Source organism: Struthio camelus, chromosome 2 (assembly GCF_040807025.1).
Source record: "Struthio camelus isolate bStrCam1 chromosome 2, bStrCam1.hap1, whole genome shotgun sequence".
In the NCBI taxonomy this organism is placed as follows: Eukaryota; Metazoa; Chordata; class Aves; order Struthioniformes; family Struthionidae; genus Struthio; species Struthio camelus.
The window spans coordinates 67,812,423-67,834,655 of NC_090943.1; positions in this window are offsets into that span (position 1 = coordinate 67,812,423).

Here is a 22,233-nt window from a genome sequence, read left to right on the forward strand (position 1 = left end):
AAACACGTCTCTGTTCTTACATCCTCATGCCTGTTTTTGCTATAAATGCTGTTGGTAGTGGAACAATTAAATGAACTTACCAGCTAGACAAATGAAATTATTATCTTTTGTGAAACTTTTCCACACAATGACTGTGGTAATGAAATAAATATAGCTCGGTGGGATGATATTTGCACTGACTAATGGTAGGCAACATATAATCAACTGAGTGTGAAACAGATGCTGTTCAGAAAACTTAGACGTCCCTTAGATACAGTCACAAAATCTAGTTGTGATATTCATCACTCTCATGCTGTTAGCATAGTATAGGTACAGTAGTGCAATAATGCTAGTAGATTATGCCTCAATCCCTAAATACATTTACATTTATCAATTCTTCACCATAAAATGTGTCCTGAAACTGGATTGTGATCCTGGTGTACAGAGTAGCTATACAAACTTTTAAACATGTAATATGACATTTTATATATCATCAGTTGACTGCACATACTTTGGCTTGACTGAAAACCTGAATGTTTTCCAGGGATATCGCAGTACTGCAAGAACTGTCACCCCTGCATATCTTTAAACATACCACAGAACAAGAAGAGAAATGCTATTATGCAAAGAGCTATTTGCAGCTGTGGAAAAAAAAAAAAAAGTTAGCTTCTGATATCCAAGTAACTTGTGGGTGCCACATCTCATTTCACTTACTTTTTGTTCTTTAATGCAGGTGTAACTCTCTCTAGTTCTTTGGATATGCTCCTACTTTAAATTCCTCAGAGCAAGAGCAGCTGAGGCCCATCAGATTAATACATTCTTATTACGTACTCATGGATTTTAGTGTTCTTGCTTTTCAGCCATAAGGCTTTATTTATTTAAATGTGGCATTCACCCTTTAGTGCATTTATTACAAGGCTGACATTTTACATATTTTTTTCCATCAGAATCCAAACACCAGAAGCATTAACTTTTATTGAGGCCTTTATAAGCATTTATCTGTGTTAGAAGTTTTCAAGGCGACTTATCATTTAGATTCAGGATTGCCTTGTATAATTTTACTTCATTTTCCTCTCAGAATCAAGTGCGTTACTCAAGGTGCAACAGAAAAGTCTCCCGAAAAGACAGCACTGCTTGGTGATTCAGAAAAGGGAAAGGAAAAGATTGTTTAGTTTCAAGGTTTTTTTCCTCATAGCTTTCTGAGCCAGGAGAGAAAATTCTGATTTCTGTCAAAGTGGCAAGAAGCAAGAAATCCTTCTCATCCCCTTCTAATCCGTCCAAGAAGACCCCTCTGTTCTGCCACTCCATGTAGTAGGGGTGAAAGATAAGTCAGAGAGGAGCATTTGGGAGTAGGAGGGAGACAAGGAGTCAAAAAGGGAGAGACTTTGTTTGCTTTTTACATTGTCCAAATCCATGATTCCTGTCAGTTCATCACAGGAGAAAGCTTATCAAAGAATCACAGAATGGCTGAGGTTGGAAGGGACCTCAGGAGATCATCTAGTCCAACCCCCCTACTCCAGCAGGGTCATCTAGAGCACATTGGCCAGGATTGTGTCCAGATGACTTTTGAGTATCTCCAAGGATCTTCACAATCTCTCGAGACAACCTGTTCCGCTGCTCAGTCTCGCAGTAAAAAAAGCTTTTTCCTTATGGTCAGAGCTGCCTGTGTTTGAGTTTGTGCCCGTTGCCTCTCATCCTGTCACTGGGCACCACTGAGAAAGAGTCTGGTCCCATCCTCTTGACACCCTCCCTTCAGATACTCATACACATTAATCAGATCCCTCCTCAGTTTTCTCCAAGCAGAACAGGCCAAGCTCTCTCAGCTTTTCGTCACAGGAGAGATGCTCCAGCCCCTTCATCACCTTAGGGGCCCTTCAGCTGGACTCGCCTCCAGTAGCTCCATGTCTCTCTTGTACTGGGGAGCGCAGAACTAGACACAGCGCTCCGGATGCAGCCTCCCCAGGGCTGAGTGGAGGGGGAGGATCACCTGCCGGCACTGCTCTTCCTAATGCAGCCCAGGATACTGTTGGCCTTCTGTGCCACAAGGGCACATTGCTGGCTCATGGTCAACTCGTCCACCAGGACTCCCAAGTCCTTCTCCGCAAAGCTTCCTTCCAGCAGGTCAGCTCCCAGCCTGTACTGGTGCATTCCCACTGTTCTTCCTGCAGGACTCTGTGCTTCCCTTTGTTGAACTTCAGGAGATCCCTATCAGCCCATCTCTCCAGCCTGCTGAGGTCCCTCTGAATGGCAATGCAACCATCTGGTTTATGAGCCACTGATGAAGAAGTTGAACAGGATTAGACCCAGGATTGACCCCTGGGGGACACCAGTAGCTATACACCTCCAACTAGACTTTTGTGCCACTGATCACAAGCCTCTGAGCTCGGCCTTTCAGTCAGTTTTCAGTCCACCTCACTGTCTTCTCATCTAGCCCGCACTTCTGGAGCTCTCCTACCAGGATGTTATGGGAGATAGTGTCAAAAGCCTTCCTGAAGTCAAGACAGGCAACATCCACTGCTTATCCACTCCACGTCTACCCAGCCAGTCATTCCATCAGAGAAGGCCCTCAGGTGGGTGAAGCATGATTTCCCCTTTGTCAATCCATGCTGACTACTGATCGTCTTTCACGTGCCCGGAAATTGTATTCAGCATGAGCTGCTTCATCACCTTTCCAGGGACGGAGGTGAGGCTGACTGGCCTAATCCTCCTTGACCAAGGGAAAGTCTTTCTTGCTCCAGATTTTCTCCCTGGTCTCACCCAGGGCCTGGCATTCCAGAGGGCCGGTCTTACCAGCAAAGGCTGAGGCAAAGAAGGCATTCAGTACCTCAGCCTTTTCTGTATCTTTTGCCACCAGGGCCCCTGCCCCATTCAGCAGTGGCCCACATTCGCCCTCATCTTCCTTTTGCTACTGATGTATTTATAGAAGCCCTTCTCATTGTCCTTGACATCCCTTGCCAGATTAAACTCCAGACGGACGTTGGCCTTCCTAGCCCCATCCCTGCATACTTGGACAATGACCCTGTATTCCTCCCAGGTCACCTGTTCCTGCTTCCACCTTCTGTAGACTTCCTTCTTCTGTTTCAGTTTTGCCAGGAGCTCCTTGCTCATCCACGCAGGTCTCCTGCCCCCTTTGCTCAACTTCTTGCTCACTGGGATGCACCGTTTCTTGAGCTTGCAGGAGGTGATCCTTGAATATCAATCAGCTTTCTTGGACCTCTCTTCCTTCTAGGGCCCTAACCCATGGGATTCTTCCAAACCGGTCCCTGAAGAGGCCAAAGTCTGCTCTCCTGAAGTCCAGGGTTGAGATCCTGCTTCTTGCCCCGCTCCCTCCTCACAGGATCCTGAACTCCACCATCTCATGGTCACTGCAGCCAAGGCTGCCCTCAGTCTTCGCGTTTCCAAACAGCCCTTCCTTGTTTGTAAGTACAACGTCCAGTAGAGCAATTCTCCTCATTGGCTCCTCTCATCTGTATCAGGAAGTTGCCATCGAAGCTCTCCAGGAACCTCCTGGATTGTTTGTGCCCTGCTGTGTCATCCCTCCAGCTGATATTGGGGTGGTTAAAGTCCCCCAAGAGGACTAGGACCTGCGAACATGAGGCTTCTTCCAGCTGTCTGTAGAAGGCCTCATCTACTTCTTCTTCCTGATCAGGTGGCCTGTAGCAAACACCCACAACAGTGTCACCTACGTTAGTCTACCCCTTAATCCTTACCCACAAGCTCTCAGCCAGCTCATCATCCAATCCTAGGCAGAGCTCCATACATTCTAGGTGCTCCCTCACATAAACAGCAAATCCCCCTCCTAGCCTGTCTTTCTTAAAGACCCTGCATCCTTCCATCCATCCCAGCACTCCAGTCATGAGAGCTATCCCACCATGTCTCCATGATCCCAACAAGATCATAGCCCTGCAACTGCACACAGATCTCTGATATCTCCTGTTTATTCCCTATGCTGTGTCTGTTTGTGTATAAGCACTTCAGAGAGGCATCTGAAAGTGCCAATTTCCCAGAAAGGATGTGAGAGGTTTCCCCATAATACTGTCTTGTAGGCACTTCCTTGCTTACACCATGCAAATGCTTAAGGTGCCTCCATTTAAGCCCTTTTTGTTGATCACACGATCCCTTTTGTTCATACCACTCCAGTGCTTTTGCTTGTCAACCCTATCCATCACCCCTTCTCATGGCTGCGGGTAACTCTCTCCCTCCACCACCATTCCTAGTTTAAACACCTCCTTACCAGGTCAGCCAGCCCACCGGCAAAGGTGCTTTTGCCCTGCTTAGTGATGTGGATCCCATCTCTCCCAAGCAGATGTTGATCTTCGAACAGACCCATGGTCATAGAAACCAAAATCCTGTTGCTGACACCAGCTGTGCAACCAATTGCTGACACACAGTTTCAGTCCACTCCTCCTCACACCCTTGCAAGCAGGATTGAGGAGAAAACCACCTGGGTCCCCATATCCCTGACTATTGCCCCCAGAGCTCTGCAGTCACCTTTGATACTTCCAAAGTTTCCCTTGGCAGTCTCATAGGTGCCCACATGGAAGAGCAGCAGGAGGTAACAGTCTGAGGAGAGGACAAGCCTCGACAGGCTCTCCACAACATCCTGGATCTGAGGCCCTGGCAAGCAGCAAACCTATCTAACAATGACAGATCAGGTCAGCAGATGAGTGCCTCCGTCCCCTCCAGCAGGGAGTCACCCACTACTACCACTTGCTGTTTCCTCCTGGTGCTCCTACATGGCTCAGGATCCATCAGCCCAGATGCCTCACTTGACAGCAGCAGGAGCCCAGCTCCTTCTCAGTAGGAGCCTTCCTTGCAGTTTCTACTTGCAGTTTCCACTTGCCACCCTGCTAGGCATAGACTCAGCCTCCACTGCCATTGGGGGGTCTTGAAGCTATAGGGATTCCGAGAAGATCCTGTCTCTCTCTCTCATCCTCTCAGATGCTGTGCAGCCTGATTTCCTCCCACAGCTCCTTTTCATGGCGACACCACTCTTCAACAACGCCACACCTCCTGCAGGAAAGGGGACTGCCCGACCGAGGCCCTCCCTGCAGCCTGCGGCTTGCAGAGCTGCATCCAGCATCGGGAGCTCAGTCTGGGTGGAAGCCTCCAACAAGACAGGCACAGTGGCTCCAACAGCCCCTGGGAGTCGTGCCCTGTGGTGCATCACCACCGTACCCGAGGGCGTTTATGCTGGTCTGAACTGAGATGAGGACCCCCTCTTTGTGCCCTTCTCTGCAAACCGCTGCATCTGTTGGCGGGTAAAAAACATCTTCCACAGTCATCTTTTCTTTTATTTCTGGATGTGATGAGAGTATTTAGGAGAGACAAACTAAAGGATTTCTAAGTTCATTATAATAAATCCCTGTCTATATACAAATATATAGTCATTCTCTGAGGGAGTGCTAGCTGGTGCTAAATTTAATTATAAAATTATTTTCATAGACATTGCTACTCTGGATAGTAATCTCAAGACGGATATTAATATTTTATGTTCAAGAACCCTAGTCTTAAAAAGTTCAGTTGGGAGAATAAATTAAATTCTACAATCGATCACAATTACTTTTAAAATTTCAATTGATTCCATATTAACCTTTTCCCACAACAATCACTAGCAAAAAGGCTATACTGACTTCTAATTTGAGACGAACAGAAACACAATATAAAAATTAAGAAACTTTGGCCATCTGGATAACAAGGAAACGTTGAAGTCCTTTTTTTTGTTTCTTTTCCTTAGTTGTTGTTCTGCAGCTATTTTGGGCCGGAGGTTAGGTTTTTTGGCTAAGGACTAATTCACAGTGTCAAGAACTAGACTTCCACTTTAACCCTGAAGACACACTGTAGTGCTTCGTAAGTCATTATTTCACATTATCAGAAAAATTAAACTTCCCAGGTTAATGTTCTTAGCTCTGTAGCTTGGAAGGTCCGGGCTGTGGTTTAGCAACGTCACACTGTATTAATACTAGAAAACACATATATTTTGGACCATAAGTGCTATAATGATTAGCTTCCTAATAGAGTGTTTACAGTATAGTGGTACATTGCAGTTCTCTTTTAGGATGTGTTTAAGTTGAAGATAAAGAGACATCAAGCCCCAACACTGCATTTTCTTTTTTTTTTTTTTAAATCCCTGATTACCAACCAAATATGCTTCGAACTCCTGCAAACATATGACATTAAAAAATAAGAATAGGGAGGGGTAGACAGGTACAGGGGATGAATAATAATTATAATGGCAAACCAAAGTGCAGTCCCTCAGGAAATGCACATGGCAAAGGTAGTATTTAGGACCGGACATTGACAAGATTATAATGGAATTGTTCATAAATGAAAAATCTGAATTCTTCAGTGTTACAGGAGAGAAAATTGTAAAACTGCAATCAATCAAAGCCACATTGTAACTATAGAATGCCACAATACCCCCTAGGACAGAGTAAATCACAGAAAAAAACCTGACGTATAATACATGTACAGAAACTTCAAGTAGTTTTGATAAAGCTAGTGGGTTTCTTTAGTGAACTTTTTTTTTTAGTGCTAAACATTAATTAACCCTGTTTATCATTTCTATTTAATTTACTGAACTTACCATTTGCAAATTTAACATAAACATTGCACAGCATACAAATGCACTATCAAAAAGTATAGCCAGACTGGCTTAGGTAGAAACATGTAGCTCGGTGAGCAGCAGAGCAATAGAAAATTCACTGATTTTCTATGGACCTGAGTTTTACGGTTGATTATGAGCTACAACTGAAGTTTTCGCCTTGGCTTATGCATTCTCCTTTCTCATTGTTATGATCAGAACATACCTTTTAGAGTAAGACAGGAAAATTAATCTAAGATTAGGTAAAATGAAACTAAGAGTACCTAAAATCCTGACTAACTGCAATTATCATCTAAGGCATGCTTGCTAATTTTCAAAATACTCTGATCAAACTCTAAAAACAGTAAAACCGGTATAGCAGGTACCTCCCTACCTTAATTAGTTCATAGATAGGTAGTCTAATGCAGGTAATCTAATGTAATTTCATCCAGGCCTCTCAGATACGCGTGAACAGTTTCCATGACCACTGGACCTTCTTTTTACACTGTACAGGCATGATGACCTGAAGATTGTTCAACCATCCTGTAAGCATCACGGGGCTGCTAACACTTTATCCAGTCCTAAAAATATTTGGCAAAAACGATGAGGTAAGTGTGCCTTTTAGTGACAGAGATAGGGCCTGGAACATTGCTACAGGTGGAAGATTTTGCATCAGCGTGACTTGAGCAAAGCAGGCCCATTTTGAGAAGAAATGTATTTAAAGTGTTTAGCTGTGGAAGGTTTAACTAGGATGCTCAAGGACAGAAAACCATCAATAATAAACCACTAAAGAAGACTTTTAAAAATCAGTATCCATCTTTCAAAGCATATTCAGCACATGCAATGAAAGCTTCAGCACTGCAGCGTAGATGTGTGCCGCGAGAAAGAGACCAAGAGGCACAGTAGAGAGCAACTCCTCAACATGAAAATAAAGCGGCTGAATTTTGAACCTGACGAAAATAAAGAGTGAGAGTATCAAATAAGTCAGTCATACACCAGTTTTCAAGGCAAAGACTAGAAAGAATCTGAGAACAAACTATGAAAGAGAGTTTTACAGGTTTTCACATCTAGCACTGTCAGGTTGGTCAGGCACCAGGGCTGAAGTCTTCACCTGTCTTCTAAGAATATGCAAACTGTTCCAGTGAGATAAGTGTCAGGATAGCACTGTACAAAAAAAGGAACTGAATCTTTAATATCCAGGCCCCAGGAAATGGAAATTCTCTCAAGAATACATTGAGAATAGAAATAACTGTAGATCAAGTGTAACTGAAGATAAGTAAGAGATCTGATGAGCAGTTGCCATTCATGTAGGCAAACTACCAAGAGAAAATGAAAAGATAAAGGTAAATTACTGACTGGGCATTGAGAAAAGCAATGATCTCCACCTACTCCAACTTAGTCTAGACTAATTTATAGTTCAGTTAATCGCTTTTGGGAATGTGAGAAATGCAGGTTTAACTTCTTCAGGCCAAAGACGTATTGGAACTTAGGTTTCTGATTTCCTGCTAGTGTGCTAGCTCCTGGGAACTGCATGAAAATATGCATTAACGCCGTCACCTTGTTCTGCTTTTCCTTTGCTTTGCAATTCTCTTGTTGCTTTTCAAAGAAGCCATATACGTATTCTGAAAGTGACTGAGTCTACAACACCTTTTTACTTTGCATTTGATTTGTGTCTTCCTACCAAAGTAGGCTCCTGCTGCAACTTTTGTGGAGGAACGCTTAGTTTTTGAGTCCTGATTTAGGTGGGAGATCACACTGTGCTGCTCAGACTAGGAACAGATTCCAACTTAGGCACCGAGGGAATTGTTGAGAACATCACAGGTATCTGCATGGTCAGTAGAATTGGAGGACAGGTGGATGGGTGCTGGATTATAGTTTTGCATCTAAGCTTCTCAGCTCTTCCTCAATAATTATTTACTATCACCTGTTGAATCTATTCCTTGATCTTCAGTGTCTGAAGATATTTTTGAGAAAGATAGTTTTGCAATCTTTAAACAGTTCTTACCAGAAAAATTTCAATTGCCACCAATGGTGTTACCTATGTGATGTTTAAGAATTGCTCTGGATTTCTGACTGGGTTTCCATGCTATTCCACTTTGAAAACAAGTAGTACTGCATCTTCCTGTTAGGGTAGATTACGTGGCTGGTCATATTTAAAAAATATAAAGGTAAATCCGTACTTAGGCTAAAAAAATAGAACATATCATGCTCTCAAATAAATGCTTGAATTACGGAGAAGAAAACAAAAATTCTCTTCAACGTGGAACATTAATATGCTAGCACTGAAACACCTACATGAATGAAAAAGACAAAAAGGCAACTCTCCTGCAGAGTTATCTCAGGAGGCACTAAATGCTTTTAGAGAGGTGTAAATCTCACTACTTTTTTTCGTTTGCTAGTCTCCCTGGAATTTTCTACTGGAACCTTAGGAAGACCTTGATTCAAAGGGAGTTGATTGTTTGCTTCAGATTAAGAATGAATATGTATGCCTGCCTTAACCAGGCATGTACGGTGCGAGGCTTTTGATTTTGATCTTATGATCACTTATACATTTGTATATTAGGAGTACCTGCCAGTTCCATTTAAATCACTGGACTTATGCTCTGACTAAGCCAATATAACTGAAGAGCTCCTTATTAGTCATATATACAGAAAACAGGGCAAGAGGAAAACAGGCAGATACTGAACACTGGAAAACAGGCTGAACATTAAGAAGACCAAATTCTTGATCTTATAGAGCGAACCTAACCCTTGTATAGGGTCACAGCTCCTCGCATGTTTACACATTAATAAAGCGGGAGTGAGTTGGGCAGAAGAAAGTAAGACAGACTTTTTATTTAGTGGCCTATGAGAGTAGCTAAAGGTTTACTGGAGTACTTTAAGGGACAGAAGGAGGACTTTCTTCTATAATACTGCACATTTTCACTGTGATCCTGAGGGTAAGGTTTACACCTTAAAAGCATACAAATAAGGTAGACATTTTTGTAGCTACGCCTGAACAATAGAAGGCGCAAACTAACTTTTTTCCTGTTGCCTCTTTTTATTGTGACCGTGGGGTCACTACAATTCTTCCTCTAATAATAGAAAATTCAGCTGTAAACAGATGGTGGTGTTTCATTTTTTTGGTCCTTCTGGGCATACCATAATGATAACACAGTGAATGTTTATCTCAGCTGGTCTTTATCTCATTGCTTTAGCGGTAAAGTATACTTGACTTATTGGATTCTATACTTTTCATTAAAACTGATTTTATTGTTATCTGCTTTATCTGAGTAGCTAGAGCTAGAAAAGGACACAAGCTTTTAATTAGAGCACTCTCAATAAAATAATTAACAAACAGTAAATTGCAAGCAATAACCATATTTCTTAAAAGCATCTACAATAAAATCATTCTGCAGCTCTTCGTAATGAGCTAAATACTTCGTAGAGGAGAAAAACAAAGGGAGTTAATTTTATTAAGTGCTTCGTCTTCCATCTCGGTGACATATTTTCATCTCAGTAAGTTAAATGTCCAAAAAGGCACTAGGACTGGAGTCTTGCCTTTGAAGCTCAGAGAGTAAAATCCGAGACAGATCCAGATCGGTGATCAATAGAAGATTTTTTTCTAAAACATGAGACATCCCAGCTTCCAACATTTTCCATGCCAAAATGTGGAGGGAAACAATGGTCACAGAGAATTCACTGAAGCGCTCTTCTTCAGGGCCATCATCTCCAAACAAAACTAGAGTTTCTCCAGGCCAGCATAATTTAGGTCATTGACATTAGCTCTCCATATGAACAACAGACTCCTTGTGCTGCATCCACTTCTTTCTAGCCCACCCGTGTTTCAGTCTCCTTGTCTGTATTTGCATGCTATGTGTTCCTGACAATGCAGAGTTCCCCTGCATAGAGAGGGGTTCTTTTTTACTTTCTCTGCGCCTTTATACTGTAAAGTTCACTTTTTTTGGCCTATATTCTCATCAGCTTTTGAGTCACGCACAGTTAAAGAAAGAAGGAGTGAAGTCCTGAGGGCAGGACATGAAAAGCTCTGGAGTAGCAAGTAATAGAGTTTGAAATGTGTCTCTACTGCTCTTACTCATGTGAGTATGCATGTCAGTTCTCTTACTTCCGACCAACAACTCAGGGATTGAAATAATGACATTGCTCATTTTGCACACCTTCGCTACAACAGAGTGGGAAAAGAAGTGACTTTGTTTACTTCTGTACGCTTCTGCTGTAAGTTCCTCTTATTTCTTCCATTCATGAGCAGTCACACACTAGTCCAGGGTAAACACCAAAAGGTATATTTATTTTTCCGTAACATTATTGTCAACAGCTACTCTTCTAGCAGTTATTACAAAGCAAACTTCAGAAGAAAGATCCCCTAGACCTTGAATAATACATACGTAACTATCCTCTCATTCGCATATATTGAAAGATGTGACATTGCACCTTATCCTTAATCCCAGTTCACTGAGCTATAATTCAGTGGGAAATATTCTAGCTAAAATCACCTAAAAGCATATGAAGAACTACAGTAGAAGAAAACCTGCGGCCTTATCTATGCATATGCAGATTGGATTATTTTTATTCTTATATCTCAAGCTTATAGTTTAGACATCATTTTTATTTCTCTTATCCTTTATAAAGCTCTTCTACTCATAGTCAGGAAAGCAATTGCTCTAAATGGCAGGTCATATATTAGACAGCATATTAGAAAGTCCTTTAGAAATCCCATCATGTACTCTTTCACTAAAAGCTTTACAAATGTTTCTCCTTTTCTTAGCTTCATTTAGATGCACAGGAAACAAAACAAGACAGAGCTCTATGGGTGTGTAATAGTTTTCTCAGCAGCCTCTTGCTAAGTGCTTTCTTAGATAATACGTTAATCACTTTAGAGAGAGGTCTTTCAGATTCCCACTTCTGGACTATTCCTCCAGGTGAGATCAGGCAGACTGTGTTGTTTTGATCTTCAAATTCCATCTCCAACCTCATTTTTTGCAGCCTCACAATATAATTAGTAATGATTATATGGCTCTCCTACTGTTAAGCATTCTATAAGGTACTGCATGTCTCCTTGCCATTCCTTCAGCTTACGATGTGATTTTTTTTGGTCAACTGCCAATCAAACATATCTCACTTACATGTCATTTCATAATATAGATTCCCAAAGTAAATGAATAAAATTTGTCGATATTTTCAAATCCTTTAATCTGATTAGCATTTTAACTGTATGTTCTTATTAGTTTGCATTTACTCCCTATGCTAGAGATTTACAAAACAGACTACAAGTCTGACCAATTCATCTGCGTATTTCTAACATACAGTGAAGATTAACAATGCAGGGAACATGTTTCTATCCCTAAATTTCTACATATTATGATAACTACTATATGGTGCTATACAGCTCCTGATGATCATAATATATGCTATTTTTAGCTGCAAATATCACATTTGAAATTGGATGGTCTTAACAGAGAGCAGAGTGACAGGACTTGACATCAGTGAGATCCCCAAAGAGTATCAAGAGACTTTTGAACTTTAAAAATGCCAGATTTTATCAGAATATGAACTAGAATAGTTAACTTCTTAAGCACAGAAAGTTCAAAGTGACGAGGAAAGACAGAATAGACATAAAAGGTGGCTACAGAGCTCCTTTTTTCATCATCCTTGAAGGCAGGTCATTGCTCCCACTCTTGGTTTTGGTAACCTGAAACACTGTCTGAGCTGGACTATGCTCTGCTCTGTCCCCCCCCAGCCCCTAGGATGTTGCTGCCTTCGGTACTGCGGCTCGCTGTGTCCTGCCCCTCACTGCACTCACAGGCTCTGCGTTTGGCCCACCGGCTCTCTGCTCCCCAAGAAAGAAGCCACCCCTTTCCTCTCAGACAGGTCCTCCCGACTTGTTCATTCCACTTAACCAGCGTATAAAAATGAGTAACAACCCCGTCAAACACAGCAGGCCACCACAAAGAGGAACGTGCAGGCCCCCAACGCGTGGCCCAGGGTGAAGGTGTGCTACTGAGAGTTAAAGTAACCAGGCAGGTGCTGCAGCAGGTACTCCTTGTGATGCTGGAGCCTTTCTAAGGAGCTCGTTTTCAGAGCACTCGTACAAAGACAGGTTGACATGCCTGAATTAGTTTTGGGTTTGTACCGTGCCAACACAGTTATGCTGTTTTCCCTTCCCATCAAGACATTAGCTGCCACAGCATGTAGGGGATTAATCCATGCTTAGCACCTTTTAGTGTTGCATACGCGTATAATAGCATTTCCTGGTAGGCTGCACACTTCTTTCCTTGGGCCACATCTTCACCACCACATGTCTGACCTACTCACTTCTCCATCGCCATCAGTGGATGGATAAATGTCCTTTTGCCATGCACATAAAGTCACACCTCAGATAATCCACAGCTCTTTACAAGTAAGTCATACAGAGGCACTGGAACTTCATTTACCTGCACAAAGCCAGAGGTTAAGCTCATGAATCAGAGGGGAGGTCTTAGGAGGAATGGGAGTAGGCTTGGCGAAAGCCAAGAGAGGAATCCTACTGGGAAAGAAGGAGCTGATGGATATACTTCTGGTATTATTTGCACATTTTTATAGCCTGCATATGACAGCTGAACTTCATAAACAGAAAGCTGTTTTGCTTTTTTATGAGACACAAAAATATGGTAACTTAAAGCTGGCTTGGTTACATTTCCTCAGGCTTCAGCTGCAGTGGTGCTGCCCTCAGGGCACCTCAAATAGGCAGGTAAATCTCTTTTTTCAGAGGTTCCCGGATAGAAACTTTTACAAAAATTCCTTTAGTACAGCAAAGCTGCTGCACCGGAGAGAAAGCTAATGAACAAGTCACCTCTGCAGACCTCTGCAGAGGCATGGCACTCCTAGGGCATTTTTTCTGAGGGGTTGAGGAGAAAAAGCAGAACTGTGTGTAACAAAGTGAGAACCCCAGGGGAAGCTGCAGGCAGTGGGCTAGTAGGGGGCTGCATTGCCGGGACAGAACAAGGACACCTCCGCTGACCTACCTGGAAAAAAAGAACTTCTTTTTGCACCATTACCGTTTCAGAAATGTTGCATTTTGCGCGTTACATAAACAGGCATAGTTTACTGTGAAAGAATAGATTTAAGACAACGGTCATTTAAATGGCTATAGAGCTGGCCGCAGCTTGGTAGGGGGACAATTATACCTAAATAGAAGCAGCCCAGCACAAATACCACATCTCAGCATATATGATCTCAGGGGTTACCTTTTACGGGCCTGAAAATAATCTTGATTAATCCTTACAGTGGACTGTTCCTCATGCTCAGCTCTAAAAGGCCTCAACGTCTCTGCATGCTGTGGTCACTTCATTGTATTTTATACGGAGCGATGAATAGATGGAGCTATCCATTTTTTACATGACTCCAGGACAAACTGAAAAATTAATCTTAGGAGTAAGCACATCTGTTCTCATTTAGTCTTAGTTGGTCTTTTATTCATTTATTAAAAAGAATTAAGATAATCATCAGCAGTCATTAACTCATTTTACTATTAAAAATCCAATCTGCTCAACAAGGATTAAGCCATAACAATTAATTTGATAATCTATGATCCTTCTTTTCCCTCCCTGGAAGTATTAGTATCATTATTTTTGGATATTATTTTCATCATATTTTGGAGTCAGCACTTTACTATAAAAATATTAATTTCTCATGTCTGAAACAAATGTGACCATATCTGATAATACATTAGTACTCAAGGCTGAGGATTCCTGTGCATAGTGCTCTTGGCATATTTTGTGACAGTAGAGCAGTGTAATCTGTCAAAGGATAACTAACATACCAGCCACACAAACAGGCACAGTCATCTGTTGATGTCATCTCTGTGGCACCGTGAATGCCTGAACACCATTTTCTTAATTAAAAACAAAACAAAAAGTAGACAGCGACAGATGTTGATAAACCGGAACTTCTGCACACTTAGCTACTCAAGAAGAAAACGTCCGAGGCCCTTTAAAGCAACCTTTTCTCTCTAACCTGGCTATCTTGGTCAAGGCTGGATTCCTGTAACAATATGGAATGAAAGTCCACTCCAGTGGCTCTTGCTGATATATGCAAACATTTTGCTGCTCCCTAAGCTAACACCCTGCTCCGAGGGCAAGACAAGATGGACATGGGCAGAATTCATATGATCTCTGTCAGAATGGGCCTTCAGGGCTTAATGCTTCTTTACCAGAGCAGTGCCAGTCAGCGTAAATGTGAAGGTGTTGCATGCAACACTGCACCATTGTTCACACCCACAGCAATATGTGGACCACAACAGAGTATTTCAACAGGCAGATATTTTCTTTGACAGCGATATGCCAGGCACACTGGGACACTGGGATGACCCTCCAACTTATTCTGCTGGAAGTTACAAATCTTGCTTTCTGCCTCAAGCTCCTTCTCACCTCCAGTGTGCTAACACTCTCAATTGGAGATAGACAGAAAGGAACATATGAGAACCTTATGAAGATGCGCAAATGAGGAGCAGTTACTTTATCTAGCTTGCACTGTTCACATGAACGACTAAATTCTGTGACCAAATACAGAGGAAGTCACTATTAGCACCACGACATTTCAAAAAAAAAAAAAAAAACCCAGCAGCAAGCCAAACCGGTGAGAAAGCCAGTAAGACCATTTAGCTTGGCGGAGAAGAAACAAGGAGGCTGGCCACAGCTCAGGAAACTTAAATTCTATTTACCTGATTGACTCTCCATGGATTTGTCATAGGACATGCCGAGAAGAGTTTTGTCCTCTTCCCACAGATCACTAAGTAACTGGAAGGAATGATAGAGATATGGTTAGGCCCTATCTAAAAAAGGATTCTTTTCTCCCCAATCTCATCAAAATTTGACTTCTTCACAGAAAATTTTCAAAATGATAGTTCATCCTGTACTGTATAGGAGACATTAGCTAAACACAGTAAATAATTAGCTCCATGCAAGAAGGGATTAAATATAAGCACTCTGATCACCTGTTAAATTAGGATAAAAGAAATTTCCTGCTACTTAAAAAGTAAATTAAAAAAGAACTGGTAATCCAAACAAACCTTAGAGTAGCACAGTTGCTTACTGTTGGGCAGGTTCCTGTGCATGCAGCCATTTTCAAGGATTATTACTCATGCTCAGTTGAAAGGAAAAGGAGCATTTTTTTCCTAAATATATAAATCAACTCCTTGCTCATGAACTGCTGGTTAAGTGGCAATGTTCAAGAGAATTAACAGAGCAAGCAGATCTGGGGAAGCTCTTCCCGCAGCTTTTTCACCACACCATACTCCTGACTGTCAGCTTCCATTAACTGCCAGACACCAAAGATCTTTCAGTCTTTAATTGTTTGGAGGCAGGGTCTCAAATATCATCCAGAGATACGTCAAGTACAATAAATGTTGTGTGTTTGGGGGAAACTATTGTCAAAATATTAAAGAACGTCAGCACTTTTGTCATCAGCAATGCTTAGAGATAGTAGTGCACAACTTGGGCTGTCAGCTAGATATCTATATCCTTAGAGCATCTCCAAGGCTAAATTAGGAGATGCTTATAGAGTTTTCAACTTCAGAGGTGTACTCTGTTGCTCAGCCATACGTCTTCGGCCTGGGAAGCACTTCTGTTAGCTCCTGTCTGATTCAGACAGACCATAAGCAAAATGCGGACATCAAAAATCCCAAACTGAATTCAGACCTACACGCTGAGTCTGTTTCCTAAACTGACCCAAATTCTTGTCTGAAATTTTACATAACTTGTAATGTTCTACTTTGAATCCAGATATGAGTTTTGCACCTAACTCTACACTCTATTGAATTAACTGATCCGATAGGACAAAGCTATATTGAACGCAGAGATATTAATCTGCTTGCAAATTACCCATTCCTCCACAGAAAGCCCCGTTTTTGAGCAACGACTTGTCTCAAAATTTCACCAACAGCATTGGGTATTCCAAGGGACATTTTCCCATTCTAAGGGACTGTGAGTATTTGCCCAAATGGCTGTTCTGGATTCCTAACTGGTTAAGCTTCTCATTAATATATTTCACACTGTGCAAGTGATTGTCAAGTGACGTCAGAAGTTTTATTTGAGATACTTTTGATCAATCAGTCTTATTTTGCAATAACTGTTGATTGACTTTTAAACAAAAAAATGACTGGTTAGTGTCAGTTAGAAAGAGTACACGTCTTGCTGACTTTTTTCCTCTCCAAAATCTGCACTTCTAAGATGTGTCCACTTGTTCCTGCCCACACAATAGCTCACAAAATTCTTCTGAGCTGTAGTATTTCTTTAAAGAAATAAGAGGTCTACTTAAACTGTTAACTTTTATGTTTCATCAAGAGTTACAGCAGACATCAAAGTTAAAAGTACTTTATGTTATCCCTAGAGTTTCAATGGGACAAATTAGTTTCTGTATAATTAAATTTAATACCACAAAATGAAGCTTGTCAATCTACATTACCACAATGAATTTTGTTAATAGTCACTCTCCAAATGAGGAAACATATCGCACCATAAAAACAAAAAATAAAATTTTCTTATAGCTATAATGGTGGTAATAGCGTATGTTTTAGATCTTTTTGTGAAAGAGGACACTAAAATTGCACTGCTCGCCCAATCACAAAAGACACAGCATTTATGCTTTCTATTGATTTAAGGTTTAAATATAATAAAATGAAAGAAGTGTACTAAAAATTAATATAAGATAATGAAAACAGGAGCCAACACATTAATTATGACTAAATCTAAGAGACAAGTTGGACTTCTTAAAAATGATAGTGTTGAGTTACATTATTAGGAAAGTAAAAGGTATAAAGCTGCTATGTAAAACCTAACAGAGGGGCTAGATGGTCTAAAAAAATTGGTAAATTTAAAATTTAATCTCACAAGGTTGTTTTGTTTTGTTTTTTTACCAATAGTGACCTGATGAATTGGGGTCTTAGAGTAAAGCAATGCTTTCGGCCTCTGAAAATCTGTCAGATAAGGAGTTCTTGTCCTATGAAAAACTTATTGTTTCTCTACATTTCAGGGTCTCCATGCTCCCTAGCAGTGCTGTGCAGTCTCACAAGAACTTCTGATGAGACTCCACGCTCCCAGCAACCTAGAGCAGCTTCGATATTTGTCTCAGGGCAGCTGAGATTACACTGCCCGTCTTCAGTTTGTGACTGCCCACAGCTCAGAAAGCCAAGTGATGCTATTCCATACTCCTGTGTAAATGAGATGGTCAGAAAGGGCAGCTCTTTCCGTACATTAAAGCCTGACTAAGCTTTGGCTTATAACACCTCTGGATGAGGCAAACAGACTGCACTGGTTACAGTGCACACTTAGCTGTAAGGACATGAAAAAATGGAATAAATGAGCTGAAAGATAAGGAAAATTTTGGTCTATTGTAACATGAAGAGCTCTGAGTAATTTCATAATCTTCACTCTCCAGGTACAGTTGAGATTTATTCTATCACTTGTCCTAGGGAGGTTTCTCAATTTACTGATCAGCAAATCTAATGCAACCTTTCTTAACGGTCCCACGGCCTTTTTGATTGAGACTGACTTACCTTCTAGCATTTCCTTTCCTGGTTACATCTGTGACAAAGATAACAACAACAATATTCTCAGTTACACATAACAATGTCAGTGATGCTTAAACTCCAGCATGCTCTTCCTCATATCTAAGGAAGTTCTCAGAGCCAAAAGACATCTCTGCTGACTTTCCTATTACTAGGAATAACAGGTCAAAACAAAGAATTTCTAGGCTGTGCAGACATCTGATAGGCACACAATTTTCTTTGGTAAATAATGAGATCTTCAAGTCCATGAAAGAGCAATTATCTTGCACTGAATTCTTTGGTAGCAAAGTCATTTGCATCTGGTTTGACTTTGAAGTTGTGCGCTGAATTCCTTCAGAAGGATAAAACTCTTATCCAAAATTAAACCCTTATCATCTCAGCTCTAGAGGAAAAGCACAGAGTCCCTCCTACTCAACAGCTGAAGCTCAACTTGTGAGTAATCCAGGGAACAAAATTTTCTTTAGGCAGAATGGGGATATAAATTCACCTCTGGGAGTACGGGAAGCCTTGTCTGCCATCATCAGCGTGGCCTAGAACCATAAAAAAAATAAAATAAAATAAAAACAACAAAGCTGTTTTCCCTGACCTGAGCATGGGATTTATCTCAGATGATGTTTAAAGCTTACATGATTAGTTTAAGGTAATCATCTAGCCCCTTTCTGTAGACATCGCAAGAGAGAGGTATCTCCAGATAGTAATTTCTCCTATCCGGGATGAATGTCTACTGGTGGTAGCATGGTAATATTAGAGACTTTCCACTTACCATACATATAGCCTAAGCAATTAAGTAGACTAGACATCTGAATTATTAGATGGATACAGTGTGATGAATCATACTGTGAAGTAGTTGCAGTGATACAGAAACTTTTATAACCTTGATTCAAAGCACCGAAAGGACACTAGTAAGGTGCATGCACTAAACTGCAATAATAATCAACCTTGCAGAAGATCCTTTATTTAATTGTGTAATGCTACTGGTTTTGGCAAGTGGTAAGCTATGAAAACACTGATTAAATACCTTCTACAGCAACAGAGTGAAAGTCAGTGGCAGAGTCAAAGAATGGCATTCTGCAATTCTGTGCTAGTGATCCAACCACTACAGCATATTTACTAACTCTACTAGTTACCACTTGCCCTCACACTTTTTTTTAAATCATAAAATAGTAGCAAAATCTTCTCTTCTAGCACATCCTATCTTAAATTATATAGGTGAAATAGAAAGGAAAAATAATGTGTAACTTTTGACCAGCAGATAAAGGAGTTCCATCTCAATTATTCCATGTGTGATAGAGAAGAATTCCCTGTAAAGGCATTTTAAATGAAACCTGGAAAAGTTCTGTTTCCCATTAGAGCAAAAAGTGGCCTTTCCTCAAGAAGCTAAAAAGAACAAAACATAATATACAGTAGCAACTACAATCTGCTATGAAATAATTTGGATTTCTTCCTTATTAAGCTATCTAGTGGTGCTATAATACTATGCTTTAAACAACTTTAAAAAAAATCAATTTGTCACTAGAAAGTAATGTGGCTGTCCTGTCACTGCTGCTCTTGTTCCTGATAAAAACTACTATTTATTTGCAGGCTGTCATGCTATTTCCAGAAGAGCTTTAATTAGTTGCTGGAGTCTTTTTCATTGCAAAACTCTTCCTTCTTCATTTTTTTTTCCTTTTTAGAGAATGACTTTCAAATAACACTTTATTTCAATTGTAAATGAGTTCCAACTTACTGGACCTTTAAAGAATTCATAAATCTGAGTGCAGATCAGTCAGGTTTAACTTAAATCTATGCACTGAAGAGAGCTTTTCTACATGATTTCAGGGCACCGAAGGACTCTTGCTGTACTGATATTTGGCAAGGAACTCTATTCTTACGGAGTGTTTTCTGCAGCCCTACTCCCTTTCTCCCTTTTCCTTCCCTTCCTCTTTTTTTTTTTTTTTTAATAAAACATTAGACTTAGTGGCTCTAAATAACTCCACCATGCCCCCCACACAACTCCTAGTTGACAGTTAAACCAGCAGGATCATAATTTCAACAGTGCTAAACCATGCTTCCTACCTCATGCATAAAATGCACAGATATAGGTAGGCTTATGGAGTCAGTTACGTATAGAGCTGATTATGCATATACAAAAAGCACTGGTTTTGCATTAAAAGCTTCCGTTTTTTCACTGCAGGCACAAAATACGAGTTTATGGTTCAAGTAGTCAATTTCCCATAGCTGAAGTTCCTGAAGTATTTCATGGCTGTCTTACCCATGTCTTACCATTAAGACAGACCTTGGTGTTGGGAAACAAATATGAATTAAAAATATTATATCCTGGAAGCCTGGAAGCTTCTGTGGGATGGTGCTGTGCTGACAGAGAAAGAAAATAAAACTGCATTAAGTCAGAGACCATGAGATCTTTCTCTCATAGTAAATACATACATACATACCTATTAAAGATATATATACATATAAAAATGATGGATTCTAATCACATTTGACTAAAAGCACAGACCTTTCGCCACTCTACCAACGCCCTAAGCTACCCCAGTAGATTCTGCCAGTGTGGAAATCAGCATATTAGGTAAATTCTTGAAGGTGTCATGGGAAAAGTAAGTAAGAGAGGCTGCAAGTAGCTTTAAAGAAAGAGTTACTATTCAATATTATTCAATATATCTCCATCCAGGTCAAGACAAGGGAAATATAAATAGCTTTCAAGATGAATGGGATTTAAAACTCAGGCAAGTTATTGTGGTAAATGTTTCTGGCTATGCTCTTAGTGACATAAGACAATTAACTTAGACTACAGTGAAAGCTACAGCTCAGGAAACTTAGACTATTAGTATAGCTAATAGATTGGTTATGAATAACTGAAATTTAATTATGTTCACTTTCATTATTATTGATATATTTGATCAAGAAACAAAGATGTAAAGAATTGCATTTTTGAGTGAGTCTGGCAAAAGCCAGCTGAATTCTAAGGCACATGCTATGTTAGAAAGAGGATTGTTTCACATTAAAAAAAAAAAGCAGTATATGAAACAGATCTCTGTCAGAGTCCTGACCAATTCTCTTACAACGCAGTAGTACTGCTTTCCAGGCTTCTCTAGCAAGCAGTAAGTCCCTGCTCTGTCTCTCCACTTTTTTTACATGCGTTCTTCCCAGAACTACGCTATTTAGAAAACATTTACTTAACAGTTTAACCCTTCAAGGTTCATCTGAAAATTAGAGCATATTTTGTATTCTAAAATCAGACCTGAAACTATCAGCCTCTTCTGCAGAGGTTTTGGCATTCTTCTCTCCCCTAGGGCTGATGGGCAAGGAGCTGGAAAGTCACTCAGTTAGTAGGCTTCAGTGTCATACCAAAGCAAGCGTGCTCAGTTGTTAATGGTGCTGGTTTACTTCCTTAGATGTTGTCTGTTTGTAGACATAAACCAGGAGATTTAATCCATATTAGAAGTTACAATGAAATACAGAATTCAGAAAATAAAATGTACAGGTCTATAAAAAACATTCGTTTATGTCACCCACTTTTGCCAGAATAACTTTACCAAAAAAAATCTTATTACTACATGACATAGGCTAACAGCAGGAGCTATTTTCCAGCAGAACTACTTTCCAGCACGACACAACCTAAATAGATAAACATACTACCTGTTGTATAGCTGTCAGGTTCACTAGCTTTACTAGATCCATTGAAATAAGTGGGGTGGGACTTTTTGCCAGGTTTCTTTTCTTTAATGTTGTTGAATAATTTAGTTTTGCTGGAGAGATTTTAGAGCATGAACTAAGTCAAAAACGCCAAGTCCCACTGCATTGACTACGTAGCTACACGAAGGATCACACCAAGATCTCTCCTTACCCAGCAGAGTCCACCTGGAGGGCTTCACCTGAAGCATAAGGAGTTCACGCTGAGGTCCCTAAGTAGTTGTCCTTTAGATCATGGATGCGTTATGATTCTTTTGTAATAAACTGGCCAACTCTAGCTAAAAAAAATACTGATGGCTCTCAATATTAGCCTTCCTGAATGAAGGTGAACGTCTCCAGCATATGTTATTTAATAGAAGCAAATTTTTGTGCATCTCTGTCTTTGTAATTGCTATCTTTTGATTTGTGTAAGTTATTCATTCAGTTAACAATGTTTCCA